At 34.3% G+C, this 17,459-nt stretch overlaps 1 long non-coding RNA gene across 1 annotated transcript in view; it reads left to right on the forward strand.

Annotated features, from left to right (window-relative positions):
• The first annotated feature begins 2,018 nt into the window (after positions 1–2,018).
• The window catches only part of LOC147910626 (uncharacterized), a 172,149-nt gene continuing 156,708 nt past the window's right edge, over positions 2,019–17,459 (forward strand). Inside the window, exon 1 of the long non-coding RNA XR_015544043.1 lies at positions 2,019–2,361. This is a non-coding gene — a long non-coding RNA (uncharacterized LOC147910626). The remainder of the gene's footprint in view (positions 2,362–17,459) is intronic.

The following is a 17,459-nucleotide window of genomic DNA, read 5'->3' on the forward strand; positions in this document are numbered from 1 at the left end:
TGTACCGCGAAATTCCCTCTCCCCCTTTATGTCTTCCCGAGTCGCCAAACAGAAAAATTTTAAATAAACATAGGTAAAGAACGTTCAAGAAAAAAATTGTTAACTTGAATTTAAGTAGTTCGATTTAATTAAGTGAAATTTTGCTTTAATAGCCTCTCCCGAAGTTGACAGTGATCTAAATTCCACTCAATTATAAATATCTTTGTTAAAAATATCAAATAATTCAGTTTTATTTATTTGAAATATTCTTAAAATATATTTACAGTTAGTATATATTTTTAAGTATAATTTGTTTTTTTTTTTAAATCAATTAGCGTTTTTTATTAACATAAAAATGGTTATGTAAGACGATTTATCGAATAAATATTTCTTTAAACAGTAATTAACAATAAGTAAAATATTTAAATGATGGTACCCACCGAGGTTTTTTTGCGTGCAGGATACGCGTTCGACCCCTACCGATTTGTTTTAAGGACTGGCTCGCTCAGCGAAAGTCGCGATCCCGAAAGGGGGAGGGGGATATTTTTAAAGATTGGCTTCGCTCCGCGCGGAGGGGCGCAAGACGACGACCAATGACGCGCGATCGCGAGACCGCGGGTGGCCAATCGCCGATTATGGAAAAACCCGTCAATTTCCAAGAATTCCGAGAGTTTCGGGAATTTTCCATTCGCGTCCCCCTTACCATATTTGGTCATACGGTTCGCGAACGTTCGAGATCGAACATCGAAGAGGCACAATCTTGAGACAAAATGGCAACACAGAAATAAGCCTACAGTTATAAATGGAAATTAAATCGTTAAGTAAGTAAGAATAAATCTATGAAAAGAAATAATTACTTTTGACCAAAGCATCTTGTTGCTTAATAATATTCATATGTGCAACAGAATTTTTGCTAATTTTATATTAGTACTGCTCATATCAGTATTGTTAAGATTATTGATTATAGTAAAATATTGCTCAACTGCTGTTTACAAAAACTGTATTTGCAAAAATTTGCATTAAATATCAAGATCTATTTTAATCGAAAATAGAAATTTAATAGATCTTATCCAAACAGAACAATAAGTCACGATATTATCAAAATGACGTTCAAATTAATTATTTCTGATTGAAAGGTGATTTTAGTAACAATTTTGGAGTCATTTTAACGTTATTTTGATCATAATGACTTAATTGTGTTCTATTTCGGTATTCTAACTGAACAACGGATCACGATAACGTCGAAATTAATTGTTTCTGATTGAAAAGTGAATTTTAGTAATAATTTTAGAGCCATTTTAACGTCATTTTGACGTCGGATGACTCGTGTTCTGCTTTGATACAAATCCAATGTCAGTAACAGCTTTGGAGGGTTGAGTGAGAAAGCTCCTATTTTAACTCTTTTAAAGATTGTAACGATATCCTTATATTGTCATAGCACAGCTCTTTTACTACTGAATAATAATTTACTAAATTTTATAAAATTAATTTAATTTTATTTGTTTGAATAATACTAACGAAACATTTATACTAAATAAATATATAAACTATATTATATATTTATTTAATCCAAGTATAATTCTTTTATTTTAAATAAATGTTAATTTGCTGTATATAAAGTAAAGTAAATATTTCATTAGTACTATTGAAACAAATATTTAACAAAATTCAATAATTTTATTGAGTACATATAGAAACAAAACTTGCTCAACGACAATGTAACGATATCGTTATTATCATTAAGATTAGTATTTATCATTCTTACTTAAAAATCGTCCTAAAATAAGAACACACTATATGAATATCGTTCTGTGATTGGCTTATGACATTTTAAAACGATCTTAAATATAAAAAGCAACCGACTACATAAATCAGTACTGGCCAATAAAAAATAGAAACTTTAATAAAAAAATCTCTCAACAATACCGACATACATTTTCTTCGATATGTACGATATGTACATTATTTGAAAATTGTCTCGCGTAATGACGCGTCATTTGGCGCGAGCGTTAATCCAACCACCGAAGGTTATTGGGTCAGTTCCCGCTGAGCGTTTCTACTGCGCGCTTGACTCGCGATCGTTCCGTGTTCTCTTCACTTGTTTACTTGTTTTAGGTGATTTCCGCGAACGGAAAGCTCAGGAATGCCGAATCTTACGGACGATTGCCAGGAATGTCGGTCGAATCATGAAATCAACGCGTTCATCGATATTCGTGATCGAAATCTATTGCCGTCGCGTCGTCTGTCGACAGGATCTGATTATTCGCTCGTCCAGCGAGTGTCGCGAGTGTGCTATTCAGTGCTTGTGTGGAAGCAGAATATCATGAAGAGCATCGAGAGGAAGCATCGAGGGACCGGCTACCATCGGATCAATCGAGAGAGGTGATCATCTCGACTTGTCTTTACGTTACGAACTTTCGGCGCAATTGCCGGTGCCGTCGCGTCCGCCATGTTCCCTGACGCCGCGTCATTAGTTGCAATATTCACGCTGGAACACGTCGCGCATAACCTAACAAGTCCGGGAATGCCTAATGAATCTACACTATCTACCATGACAGTGCGATTTCGTTCGAGTGTGTTCTGCTCCGATTAATTCGTTCGATCGCAATCAAACGTGATTTGTAGTGATCGTAATTGTGACGTCGTTCTCCGTCGAAAATGTTCGAGTAAGCTTTTCGAGTAAGTTGTGTGCTTTCTTCGAAATAGAGTGGAATCTATCTTTTTTTTTTTCTAAAATATTTTGTAAAGCCCACTTTAGACGAGTATCTAGGTATATAATTCGCTTTCAAAAGAACAGAATTCTATTTATAATTTTACGTGTCGTGTAATATAGAAAATATTTGAAAAAGAAGAAAAATTCACACATATAAAATATAAAGATACATGTTTAGGATATTTAATACGTAAAATTATAAATATTATAGAATTTTATTTTGAATTTGGTTACGAATCGTCTAAAATGGGCTTTAATAGGAATTTTGTATGAAAAAAAGATACATTGAAAAATAATTCTGAAATCTTGCACATTTTTTAAAAGCCTAGAAAAGTAAAAATATGGGGCTAGACAAAATTCAGATTGCAACCAAAAAGAGGAAATTAATACGATTGCATATGGTGGATTAATTTGGCGCCCCTCCTCCCCCCCTTTTTGTTAATGTATCTTTTATTCTTTTGTGTAGCACATAACTTACACATCTAATTACGATGGCTCTGCGTATCTTGTATCGTCCGCGAACGAATTCGTGCGATCGTTTTGGCGTATCAATTAATTGGATCGCTCGTGATTAAACGCATTTTCTGAGATTCGCAGTCGACGTCGGCGACAGTGAGATTTTGTTCGAGTAGTCTGATTAATCCGTTCGATCGTGATTAAACGCAGTTTGCGGTGATCGCGATCAACTTCGTTCTCCATCGGAAGATTTTGCTTTTCGAGTAAACGCGTGACATTCGTATCGTTCGCGAGTAAATTCGTGCGATCGTTTTAATTAATTGGAGTATCAATTAATTGAATCGTTCGTGATTAAACGCATTTTTCGGAATGCGCAGTCAATGTCGATCACCACAATGTCGTGTCCGTCGGATCGATATTTGTCGAAATAGCAAGTTATTTTTTGTTTTGCAATTTCGCGGGTGATTTGTGAGTGTGAGTTATCGTGCTGTATCAAGAAGGATCGAGGAATAAAGGAGACCCGGAGGATCAAGGAATCGCCGATGATGAGAAAATAAGTGAGTACCAAGATATGTGTTTTTTTAATTATCTGCATGTAGATAATAAAAGCTTCTTATAAATGTGAAACGAATATATAATAATCCACCTGTCTTATATGAATATATCATCTGTTATGTATTGATATAAATATTGTTATGACACATAATTTTGCTCACGATCGTAGATCGTTAGAGTAGAGATTCTAAAACAAAGGATACTTTTCAGCAAGAGACACAGATGACACAGTGAATTGTCATTACATCTTTATTGTCAGTGTTAATGAAATGATTCATTGCTAAATTCTAAAACTCTAAAACTATTAGGGCTAAATCTACATTACTCAAGAGATGATCTTAAGTTAGATGCTTAAGATGTCATGAATTAGAAAGCCATATTAGCATCTTAAGAAATTGCTTGAGACAGTCTTGAAATTAAGAACAGACTATGAAATAGTCTCAGAGTGAATCTCACTCTGAAGAGTGAAATCTTAAAGATTGTAATCTTAAGATGAAAATTGAACCACTCTTTTTTTAAGACTGACTCAGGTATTCATATTTGATTCTTATATTTAAGATCATTTTAAGACGCTATAAGTCAATCACAGAGCCGTATTAACATAAAACATTAGACAGTCTTGAAATAAGAACGAACTATGAATACTGACCTCAATTTTTATCTCAATTATTACTCTTAGAGTGAGATTTCATTCCAAAAAACTTAGAGTATATTACACTGTGTCATTTGTGTCTCTTGCTAAAAAGTATCTGGTTTATACGAGCGATTTATCAAAATCTTATTATACATTGAAAAAGTCTTGTTGCACTAATTAAAATTTTGGTAGTTCAACCAAAAAGGTACATGCAAATCAGATACTTAAATCTATTAAATCTGTTGAGCATTTTACTCGATAATTAAAAATTTGATAATAATAATCTGAATTCTGATTTATATACTCACAATTTTTGTTGATACAATCAGAATATTTTTCTTAGTATGAGAGAGAAAGATACATACATATTATTACGCTTTTTTCTGTATTTGTACTATCTCAATTTAATTTATACTGTCTCACTCTATAACTTTAATTAAGATTATGGAGTGAGATAGTATATTCAGAAAGTGTCTGTATATACACAAGAAGAAAGTGTATACATCTTTCTCTCCCGCAGAATTTTAACAAAATCGCTTATGATCAGACATCAGATTCTTTTATAAGATCTCTAGTTTAGAGCATTGGTTCTCAACTTATTTTCACATAATTCTCACATAATTCTCACATAATTCTTTTGTTGCAAACTAAATTCTTCAACTAAATTCTATAAAATTTTATTTTATAAATTATAAACATTAAAATTTTATATGTATGTTCTTATTATATTTATTAACTATATATATATATATATATATATATATATATATATATATACCTATTTATGTATATTAAAATATACATACATATACATATATTTATAAAAGATATGTATTTTTTAAATTGATATTTAAATGTCTCTAAATAGATATCTAAATATAATACATATATTTTTTTTGTTTCTTGTCTTCGAAGCTAAAAAATGTAAATTAAAAAGAACACTTGAAAGACTTTTAATGCATGTATAAAGATCACGAACAAAGCTTCTCTGGTTCAATGCCTTTGTTATGCAACGCATTGTATTGTCGTACATTCACTTGTATATATGGGAATTGATTTATCCATTTCGGTTATCGTAACATATTCAAGTACTCACGTAGTCGCGTTTATTTGCTCGTCGACACGGCTAAACGCAAAACCACTAAACGCTGTGTGTGATGTATTGATTTATTAATCTTTTTAGTGATGCACAATGCATGTACATGCGTGTACCAACATCATGTTTGCATTTTTAATGCAATTTGGAACTATATTAAATGCCAGAGTTTCCTTAATTCTTCATCTCTTGTTATAGGAAAAGTTTAGTTTTTAGAAACGCTCTTTATCGTGAATTTTCGATATCTACAACTACATAGAATATAAAACTAGTGCAATTATTAAATGCAACACATTATTTTCTCTCTCCTTCTCTCTACTTTTGTTGTTTCTATTTTTAATTAATTCTTTGAATTCTTCAGCCCAAGATAATCTTTCTAACAGCGTGATCGAAACGCGCTTATAAGAATAGACCGTTAAGAAATAATTAAAATTTTAATTGAAAATGGAAGTTTAACGAATCTCTATACTTGATTACTTTTCTTATTTTTCATCAATGTATTTTTTTCTGATATTTAAAATTACAATTCAGATAAATTTATATGATCTCTAACGTGTGCATTAATTTAAATCTTTTTGCTAATTTTATTCACTTTTTTAATAATAAACTATTTTAAGGTTTTGACTATTTTGAATTAAAGAAATATGTGTTATTTTAAATGACTGCACCTAACAGCTTTGCAACTGTTACAAAATTCAAAAGATATGATTAGTCTATACATTTAAATCCAGTGAGGAATCGAGGCAAGACCAATCATATTAAATTATTTTACAAGAGTTGCAAAACTGTTTTCCTTACAAAACGCCAATGAAATTATTAAAGTACATCTTTTATTTATACTATTGTTTCGTATTTGGTTTACTTTATCATACATCTCATTTATGTTTCATATACGTCTCATTTAATAATGTCTATCGACTATTGAAGTCTCGATTGAGGTTTTCACACACTTGTTTGTCGGAAGTCGAACATTTATCGCTGTTTCGTCCGCATACACATGCTCTCTTTTGTTGCACGTGCCGCCAGTCGACATCCGTCAGAGATGATGTTGACAGGCGTCGGGTCTGAATATAGCTTAACGCTACACTTCCTGGGTTTTGCTTCGTGACTCCTTGTCTGTCAAAATACACACTTTCGTGCGAGAGTGTGAGATTTTGTGTGACAGCGTTACCGTTCGCTTTGTCCTTTCGGCGATTACTATCGCAAACCACAGTAGCACCGTCTCGCCTTTTAGATTTTACGACTGGCACATTCGTTGTCTACCGGAAGTTTGTATTTTGACGGTTTACGAGCATCCGCACCATCAAGTAGTGAATATAAACGAAGCCCATGTACCGATTGCTCCATTGTTAGCTCCTTTCTCGTCACGTAATGTAATCTACATCTTTTGTCTACATTCTTTGCATCAAAATAAACACATGAAATTGACTGTTACTTATAGCTTTTGTCTTTCTACAGTTCTAATTAACGTTAGGCAAATACGTGACACTAAAATATTTATCTGCTCATTTCCATCAATAATAGTTTACTTTAATCTTATTTCAGCTAACTCTTTATCCTTTTCTAGTTCTACGAATATTGAAGTTGAACCAAGATTAAATTTAATCTACATTGATGGAAATGAACATTGCGAGTTAGAATATCTATTACCAACTTTATATTTGCGATGTAAAGAGAAATTCCAAAACTCGACAAAACTGTATTATTAATGCCTGTTTCTATTAATGTAGTTTAATTTTAATCTTGACTCAACGAAACTCTTCATCTTTTTCCAATTTTCAGAATTAGAACAAAATGAAGAACAAGTCGAATCGAGATTAAAATGGATCTACATTTGGTAGAAATGGGTATAAGATGAATATTTATAGAATTTTTTGCAATATTATAATACATTAGTTCTTGCAAAGATAATTTGCACGAAACCATGTGATACCGTTTAAGTAATTGAACGAGATGTGTGCAGAGAGAAAAAAAAAGATTAATCTAATAAAAGATTTACCGGTGGCGTTCATGTTGCTTCGTATAGCAAACTCACAGCAAATTCGTAGCGTTATAACGCTCGGGAACGCGAACGTTGATCTTGTTACATACGTGTTGTCTTCCCCCGAGAAATTTCGCGATCCACGATGGCGCGAATCGTTGCTTGCCAAGAGCAACGGCGAAGTAGAAAGACGAATGGCCGCGTACGCGTTGCCATTATCGTCCGGTCCGTCTGCGTAAGGTTTGGGATTTTTTTTTAAATTTCCCAGGGGACTATAGGGGAATCGCGATACATCGGTCGCCATAAAAACGTCCTTCCTTCCGGTATTGCTCCCGATTGAAGTATTGCTCTGGCTATTGGATATAACGGTGCGCTTGCGTGTCCGGAAGCGGCCGCTGCTACCGTTCAGATATCGCTGACTTTCAACTATGAAGGAAACGTAAAACGAGCTCTAATGCGGCAATAAAGTCCGGCCGGTCTGTTTTATGTTAGTCTTACTTACAGGCATGTAAAAGCGCGTCGAGATCCCTCATTCTCTCACTCAGAGAAGCGTAGCTCTGTTGTGTCGCTCCGACCTACTGTCGCTCTTTCATAAACACTCGCTTAGATTTACTTAGCGAGAAACAGTGGCGAGGAAGCGAGAGACAGTTCTTGACATTTTATGAAGTGCTCGAGGTGATCCCGCCAAGTTGCACTTTATTTTCATAAAATATGGAATGTCACATATTCGTATGGTTCGGTAGCTGAAATTGATATGTTTTAAAAATCAACAATTTTGATATTTACTTTAAACGAATTTTTAATTTTGTCGCTATCAGTTTGCCTCTGTTATATACAGAGAAATATTTTTTTTTATTTTAAAATCTAAATTGCGAATCTCTCCCTCTATCTATCTCTGTTTTTTTCTCTTTCTTCTGTTACATTACTTTAGGCTGTTCAAGAATTTGTTCAATGAAAAGGAATCGAAAAGATTATAATTCGCTTTCTTACTTTAAAAGTGATACAATTAAAAAAATATAATTTTTGAGTTATTATCATGAATGAGTCAAGTAAATTAACCTTTTCAATTATAATATCAAAAGTGAACTAATTTAACTTCATAAGAAATTGTTAAAATTATAACTCAAAAAAGCTTTTTTAAAGAAACGAAAATGACAAAACACAAAAAGACTTTCGATTGTGTTAAGGATATATTCTTTTTAATAGTATTATTTGATTAAGCAATAATTGTCTATCGAGTGAAATAATAAGTTTTCCTCTTATCTGGGAAGTTAATTTGTCGAATTGTGCCACGTTTGAAGTAAAAGGACGAATTGTTATTATTTATCTCCTGACAAAGAATTAAAATTACATTGAGATTATCGAAACTGGCTTTATTGCCATTGCGTAATTCGAACATGAATTACGAAATTGATAATCCGTCTAACATTTATTAATCATATGCAAATTTAAGCGTGCTCTATTATTAAGGAGTTTAACATGCTCGGAATTGGGTAATCGGATTAACGAAGATTAAAACGTTCATTAAACGAGATGGCACTTACCGTACTTATTGCACATTAGTCAAAGCATCATTCAGTATATGACTCATGATTCTTTGAACTAGCGTTGCAAATATTTCATTCAAGTTGAGATCATCTACACTCTTTAAATTAAATAGTCGAATCTAAAAATTAAATTTCAAAAATATCTGAATATCCGAATCTTGGAAATTAAATTTTGCTTTATTACGCTATTTTGACCCTTTCTTCCACGCCATTTGCGCCGATACTTGACTCAACTTCGTTTCTATTTGCAACACTGCACAGTGCTCTTCGTATTGCAAGCCACCGGATATCCAGATAACGTCCAAAGAATTGATAAGAACCGTCGAAGGCCGGAATGCAAATACGCCGGGAATGTTAGCGGTAACGCAAACATTGAGACAATTTTTCCCGCGCGCTTCACTGACTAGGTCCGACCATAATTCGGTTACGCTTAATTCCTCATTGAGCAAAACGAACGTATTGTTTCGTCGCACCCTCGCAGGCAGGCAGGAACACTCCGTGTTTCGAGTTCTCCCTACTTTGTTGTACGCATTTAAAACGGTGCCGTAAGCTACGGTACATTTTATGGCTGGCTAGTCAGTAATGCGATAATTAACATTTCTTTTATATACTCTTTCGTTTTCGTCGCTTTAACCAGCTGTGCTCCCTCATGTGTGTGTGTGTGTGTGTGTGTGTGTGTGTGTGTGTGCGTGCGGTTAGTTGCACACGCGTATGAGGAAACACATTATAAAGCTGTGTATCCGTACGCGTGCGTTGGCACGGTACAGTTTTCATCCCCGTCGACCGACAGGAACCCACCCCTCTCAGACAATGTACCTCCGCTTCTCCCGTCATGTTTAAAAAATAATTACCTACTACCTACTCTGAGAATCGACTCGTTTCCACGCGGGGGTTCCTCGCCATATAATTTCTCGCGTTCAATGACGCAGTGCATTCACAGAAACGGTCTCCGATTAACGTGTCACCTCTAGTGTCGTATTCAACTTTCCAGCCTTCCTATGGAACTCTAATCGAATTTTACTTAGTTCGATTCTTTTAAATATTGATTATGATCCAATTTATCGATTTATTTATGGTTGTAATTGAATCGTTGCATGCTAAAAGGAATTAAATCCTAAAATTGAATTATTGAGAAATCGAAAAAAAAAAACTGCAGTTTTACATACACCTATTACTGTTAAATGACGGAGACAAGAAATTTTTTGTGTTAAGTATAGCAACGTTAGCTTGATAAACAATATTTGATATTTTTATTTCATGCGCAGGTTTGGAAAAATATCCTTTTATGCAGTGAGAGAAGTGAAAAAGTGCAAAATTAGACTTAACTTCTTTTAGCATGCGCCGATTTAATTTATTAAGAGAATAGCACAAAGATTATGCCAGAAAATCTTGAGCTCTCTGAAGTCTCACTATTTTAAGTTTAAGTTAGGCTATATTTGCTTTAATACTTAAATTAGATATATATATTTAATTATTCGAATATTTCACTACCTCTAAATTTTTGAAAGTGAAATTTCTCCAAGGGAACTGGGAAGTGATAGTTGCATCCATCCGGCAAGAGTGAATTTCACTTCACTCCTTCATAGAATGAATTTCCTAACCTAATAATAGTCTAACTTTAATAATTAATATCTCGCTTCGCGAAACAGAAAGACCCTTTTTTCTATCAGATTTATTTTATTCAAAAACACGTTGAATGAGCCTAATTTCATCAAGATTGGCTTGGATTGGATGTAGGGGGCTAAATGTAACATTTATCAGAGTGAAATATCAATCTCTCCTCTCGCGAAGAGTGAAATTATTCATTCCGAAAAGAGAGAGAGAGAGAGAGAAAGGGAGAGAGAGAGAGAGTAGATTGAAAATCGACTCTCGCTTGGCGTGATTTTTCACTTTCTAAGAGTGAAAAAATTCACTTCTATTGGAATGGCGCAACTACCACTTTTTTGGAACTTTTGGGAGTGAAATTTCACTCTCAAATATAGAGTGCATCTCTTTTTAAAATCGCGGATTTTAATTTCTGCATAGCGTTTGTGCATTCGACCGCTTTGATAAACAATTTTAAAATCCATTCGGCGCGTCGTAAAATCGATTGCCGGCGAACCGGGAATCGGGCACATATATACGTCGACGCACGGGATATTAAAAAATCGTTTACGCTACGCGCGGAGTTTATTTCAATATCAACGAATCGACGGCGGCTCTCAATGTGAGACATAACGGCATAGCACGATTACAATTCGCTTCACATTACTTCAAAATACACATTACGCTTCGCTTATTGCGTCAAATATTAATTTTGTTTGGACAGTTTTAGTCCGTGACGTGAAGCACTGTAACGAAATTTTATTGCGCACATTTTGCGCCCGTTCGCATAACGTAAAATTTATATTTCTCTCTTGCCTCGTTGTGATAGCGACGATAATGCGTTCACTCAGTGATTAAGCCATTCGTCACAAAATTACAATATCGGAATATGTAATATTATCGACAGTGCTATTGTAGTACTGTGCCATACTTGATATTTTTATCAATATACACTTCCAAAAAGTGTTGAGAACAGAGAACGATAATTAAATATATTAAATATATTAAAACGATTCATATCAAATTTTATACCTGCCAATTTATATTTTAAACACCGAAAAGATTCTCGAAAAATCTGAAAGTTTTAAAAATGTGCATTATTATATTTCCGAGAGAAACCGAATTCTTGTAGGATATGTTCTGTTATTATAAAATTATAGATAAGTAACTAGCATTTTTTTTCTCCAAGTGTCGTGCAATTTTCTGTATTTAAAGTATATAAATATCGGTATATAATTGTCGGAATTTTGTTTTCAAATTATATATATTGATAGAACTCGAGTAATACTAATGGAACTGTAGCCAAAAATGGAAATATTTACCTTTTTCTTGTTATTTTAGAGAGAGAAGCAATCGAATATCGTACTAGATTTGCAAAGTTAGTACGGAATATTTTCAATTTTGGATTTTTAGTACAAAAAATGAGAAGTTTTATTTTTGTTTTTATAAAGAACTGTAGAAATAAAAGTGTTACTAAAAGTGCTGCTGTCGTTATTTTTTTTGTTAATTAATCAAATATCGTGCTAATTTTACAGAACCATTCTTGTAATGACGTACAATTGTTTCATAAAGTGGAAAATGCATTTGAATGTAGGATGTTAAATGCAGATTATTTACTTGAGCTATTCATTGATTGTCGTATTTGCAGTTTTATGCTTTTTTATCAGATATTTGATAACCTATTTCCGAAGATATTCGTTACTTAAACGTGTCAGTGAAGTTAACACGGTTTTTATTAATTTTCAAAAAATAATGATTGTTCCGGTAGTACTTTTTCATTGTTCTACTGTTCTTTCAAAAATAACAAAATGTTCTATATTTTTAATATCGAAAAATCAACAATACTGAAATGCCGTGCTAACTTTACAGACACTACTTAAACTTATAAATTTCTAATCATTTAAGATGCAAGAATAGAAGCAGATAGCAAAACTTTATTTTTTAAATTATTTTAAATAAACTTTTTACTTAACGGAAATTTTTTACTTTATATTAAGAAGTTTTAATAAGTAATGGTTTTTCTTCGAACTTTAGCTGCAAGAAAATAGATTTTAATTTCATCAAAGAGTGTTAACTTCTTTCATGATAAAATGTTATTTTTTGAGAATCTATAAAAGAAAATGAAAAAGTGTTACATGAATAGGATGTGATAAATTGTATACATAACTTTTCTACAGTATTAAGTGAAAAAAATTATTGTTCTTTTTCAATATACGAAATTAATATATTTTTAAGATGTAGGCAAAAGTCTGATATTTTCTCGATATTAGATATGATAAATTGTATAGATTAATCGATAGTTATTTACGAATTCAACCACGATATATATGTTCGCGGTTGTATTGGGCGACTGCTTTCGATTCCAATATACTTGGCCATTCTCCGCATCGTATTGTTTTTTTCTCTCTTTGTATTGGCATATTTTTATTGCTCGCGCCATCCATGGGCATCGGGAATTGAGACGCGATAGAAACGAAAGCACTTTGCATTCGTTGCCGTTGCCGCGCTTCGTGCACATAAAAAGCGTGTTCGATCGCCAATCGAGTCTCTGGTCTGGAAAGGAGAAGTCTCGTAAAGGCACGGTAATAAAAAAAAAAAAATAAAAAAAAATAAAAAAAAAGAATCGTTCGTTCGCGTCCCGGAGGTGAGACTGGAAACTGGCTGCTGATGAAAAAGGGTCCCCGATGCGTTAGCGTTTTTCTTTCGCCGACCTATCTTTGAACTCGTTTTCTTCCTCCAATAACGAAGCGACTTACTCATGCTTATATACGTGAGTGGTCTTAGGACGATGACCGTTTTCCTTCACAGTTTATTTCCGCGTGTATGTCGTATTAAACGCAAGCGGCGAATTCCGGCAGATCTTGTCGCGAGTTCTCGTAACGATTATGACCCCCGACTGTGTACCGACCCGTGTTTTACTTACGGCACGAATTTGCCGGGCGTATTCGCTGCGTGCGCGGCATGCACGTACGATACGGTACGTATTGGCCGGCTGTATGCCCACGTACGAACCACCGTGCCGCGTGCGAAAGGATATCGCGTATTCTAGACGCGCAGTGTAATGCACTTTCGCGATGCGGCAGCCGTTTGCCGTGCGGCGATGCATTCGACAAACAACGGCATCCGAGGCTTTCATGTCTGCGTCCTAGGAAACGTGTGATTGCAAAGAAATGTCGCGTTATATATCCCACCGCCCACGATCTAACTGTTTTCCTAAAAGCAATGAAAATTTGCAACGAGCCTCCTCCTCTTATTTATCGAAATTGCGACTAAAGCGGTGCCTACAATAAGCCTATAATTTGTAAGGCGCAAAACTTAAAGTTTTAAACTGTAAAAATCAATAATAGTCCATTGTTCTCACTTCTAACTGGTAAATTTTGTATGATTTAAGACTTAAAGCTTAAGTTGTACGTCTTAATGTCTCCTTGTAAACGCCACTCCTATTCTGTAACTCAACGACAGTGTCGATGTTATTGTATGAGAATTACAAAATGGGGAGGTTGACTAAAGTAAAATGTTCCATGTTTTCAGAATTAAAAACTTTACATTTAACGACTTAATCGTGAGATATTTTTTAAAACACATCGCAGGGATTCTTATTTTCTTTCTTTTTATAGGTAATTTTGAGAAAGAGTGAAAGTTTTTTATAAATATTAATAACTAAATTAGATTAATAATTTTTATAATCAAATATCAAATTCTACTGTTACTAAATAATATTGAAATTCTGGAAATACAGTGTTAATTTTACTGGAGTCGTTAATTCAGATAATCTATTTGCTACATGGCGGTGGCGGCGACCCCGGCAATTAGAAATATCTCCTGATTCGCGACATTTTGATATGCACGAAATATCCTCCGTCGAATAACTTCGAACAACGTCGCCTCCCTTCTGCTCACGTCCTTCCCTTGACACTTCATTACCTTGAAATAATTAATTTCTATCTGGGAGTACACGAGATACCGGCCGTTAAAGTCCGTGACATTCGTAATACGTTCAGTTAATGATATCCATATCGCGCGACTGGATTCATCGGGCATATACGTATCATAAGCTGACGTGAGATGTACAGATCGTTTCTAAATATTTAATTTATCAGCTTCACTTCCGCCGCGACTGAACTTCTATTCGGTGTCATTAAAAATAGATTGACATTATTATCGTTCGTTTGATAAATCAAGAAAAGAGCAAAGGTAAATATAAGGAAAATAAGAGAGCGGGAAAAACTAAATTTACTATATCATACTGAACTATACTGTTACTATATTAAGACTGATACTTCCAATCTATATTTGTATCTCACATATAGCATCGAATGTAATTATTGTACACTTTCAATATGTTCTGAAATTTACTTTATATATGCGCTAAATCGAGAATTAGTTAAAATTAACAGAAGATATTTCAAGAAATTTTATATGGGGATATTATAGATTTGAATTTATAAATATTTTAATGAATATTATCACTGAAAATTCGTTTTATAACTTTTGAATTTTTAATACAACGTGCTATATATAGTCAAACGTCGAATTAAAATTGTATTAAAACAGAAAATGTATTTGAAAATAAATTTAAATTAATTTTTTAGATTCATTTAGCTAATTTTCTCGATTTTTTATTTTATAATATCAAGTAATTCTATCATTAGTACTTTTTAAAATATTATTAATTCTAATACATTTGTCGACAAACTAACACAATATATATATAATAAATAAAATATTTTAACAAATATGACTTAGAACAATTTACGCGACGTTGTATGAAAAGTTAGGAAAACAATTTACAACTTTGTTTACGGTCAACTGTCGACTATTTTACAAATATGGAATCATACTGAATTTGCATACAGCAGGCGCAAAATGGACACAGATGTGCAATGATTTTTGCAACTTCGATTAATCTCAGATGTAATATCAGGCAGCAATAATCGATGCAGCGTAATATCAAAGTTGAACTTAGCCGTTTGCTCCTTTAGTCGAAGAGAAAATTGAAATAAAACGCGACCCCGTACGTCGATTGGCGGACTGTGATTTATCGATTTACATGGCGTACGAAATTGCCGTGAGTTCAAGAAATTTAACGTACTTATATATCTCGTCCCGTGCGCGCGAATCGCAAGCAACAGCTATTGAATGCCTTGAGGAAGAAACGAATTGCTAACGACCGTCACAAGCAATGCTGAAATATTCTGTATCGGTTCGATAAAAGTTAAATTATAAGTCTTATACTGCTCACAGTAATCCACCCGCGACTCAACTCAGCCATATAGCTTGCATTTTTCAATAAGACGTCTTATTCATAACGTTTCGATTTTATTCATTCCGTTCCTGACGTCGATCATAAAATTCATTACGATTTTATGATTCCACCGCACACGGTATTCTGATAATTCGCGAAATCTTGCGTCAATCATTACTTGTCTAATTATCGTATTTCTCTGTGTTCAATCCCAAGAAGAATTGACGTCAGAAGTCCTTATCTGAAATATATTTTAAATAACGACAATCTACAAGAATTGGACCATTTAAAATTGTTGTAGCATTTTTACGAGTTTTTACTTTATATTCTAAAAAATGAAACTTAAATCTGCAATACATTTAAATAAAAAAATACAATATTTTTTATAGAATAAGATATCTTCATAAAAAATCTTTTTTTATTCAAATATATTGCAGATTTAAATTTCATTTTTTAGAAATATAAAGTAAAAACGCTACAACAATTTTGAATGATTCAATTCATGTAGATTGTTACACGCAACAATAGATGGGAAGTTTATAACAAGTCTTTTTAAAGAGATATCGTGCACGTCATGCAAAGTGTGAAATATTCGCGTAGAGCCTAACAAGATAATATTCAATTTATGTAACTGAGGCTCTTGATTCTGATAAATCGTTGGTCCTAAAACATGCCCTCGTCGTCCATCTGCTTGGCGATCTCGCCTTGCGTGCTCGATAACCACGAACACGTCGCTCCTCATCGAGACACGCACTTCCTTGTCCCCATACACAGAGACGAATGGATGAACGAATGGACGTATACCCTGTAAAATCGCGCGGCTCGCGCAACGTAGGAAGCTACTTAACCCACCACTACTTCACGAACGTTCATTATCCGGTATAATGATATGGCACTTATACGTGCGTGCGGCGGCAGCTTGCGATCGCGATTCAGCCACTTCAATAGACGCGAATCGGCCGGTTTTGCGGAGCGAAGGGAGGAAAGGAATTCATAGGGAATTCAGAAGGAACAGAGACGGTACCCCTTTTGTTCCTCTGACGTCTTTGCGACCGGCGACATGTCAAACGGTCCCTCTCCACTCTCCACTCTCAGAATATAAACAAAGAGCGGGTTACACAGAGAGCTAGAAGCAAGTATAATGTCCCTCCTGAACTACCATTTCTCCTTCCGCGATTTACGGCGTTTCTCGTTCTACATGATCCATACCATCAAGCGTCTTCCTCCTTCTCGCAGAATTTCACTTTTCCTCTCTCGCTCCCGTATACTTTTCACCTTCTCATCCTTTCTCACTTTCCGTCTCTCATTCTTCTTCATCGCGTTGCCTCTTTCTCTTCGTCCCTTTCTTGCTCTTTGGGCAGCTTCTTTGCATTGTCAGAGAGTCTTCGGCGAGATCTTAATTCCTCTTTGCCAGCTCCATTCCCGGACTTCTCGAGCGTGAAATCGGCGTTGCGCTGCCCAGCCTGCTTTTCTCATCGAGAAGCCCGCGACAATTCGTAAGAATAAGACCGTGTCCCATTATCGGATCAAGATATTATCATAATTGCCCGTAGCTCTGACTAGCATCTGTGAGGAACTGCCGAGGACTTAAAATTAAAGCAAATACGAAATTAAGATTGTGAAATAATGATCGTCTATGCTTGCGCATTTGTAATTATCTACATTGTTA

This window comes from Acromyrmex echinatior, chromosome 2, assembly GCF_024713525.1.
Source record: "Acromyrmex echinatior isolate Ae372 chromosome 2, ASM2471352v2, whole genome shotgun sequence".
In the NCBI taxonomy this organism is placed as follows: domain Eukaryota; kingdom Metazoa; phylum Arthropoda; class Insecta; order Hymenoptera; family Formicidae; genus Acromyrmex; species Acromyrmex echinatior.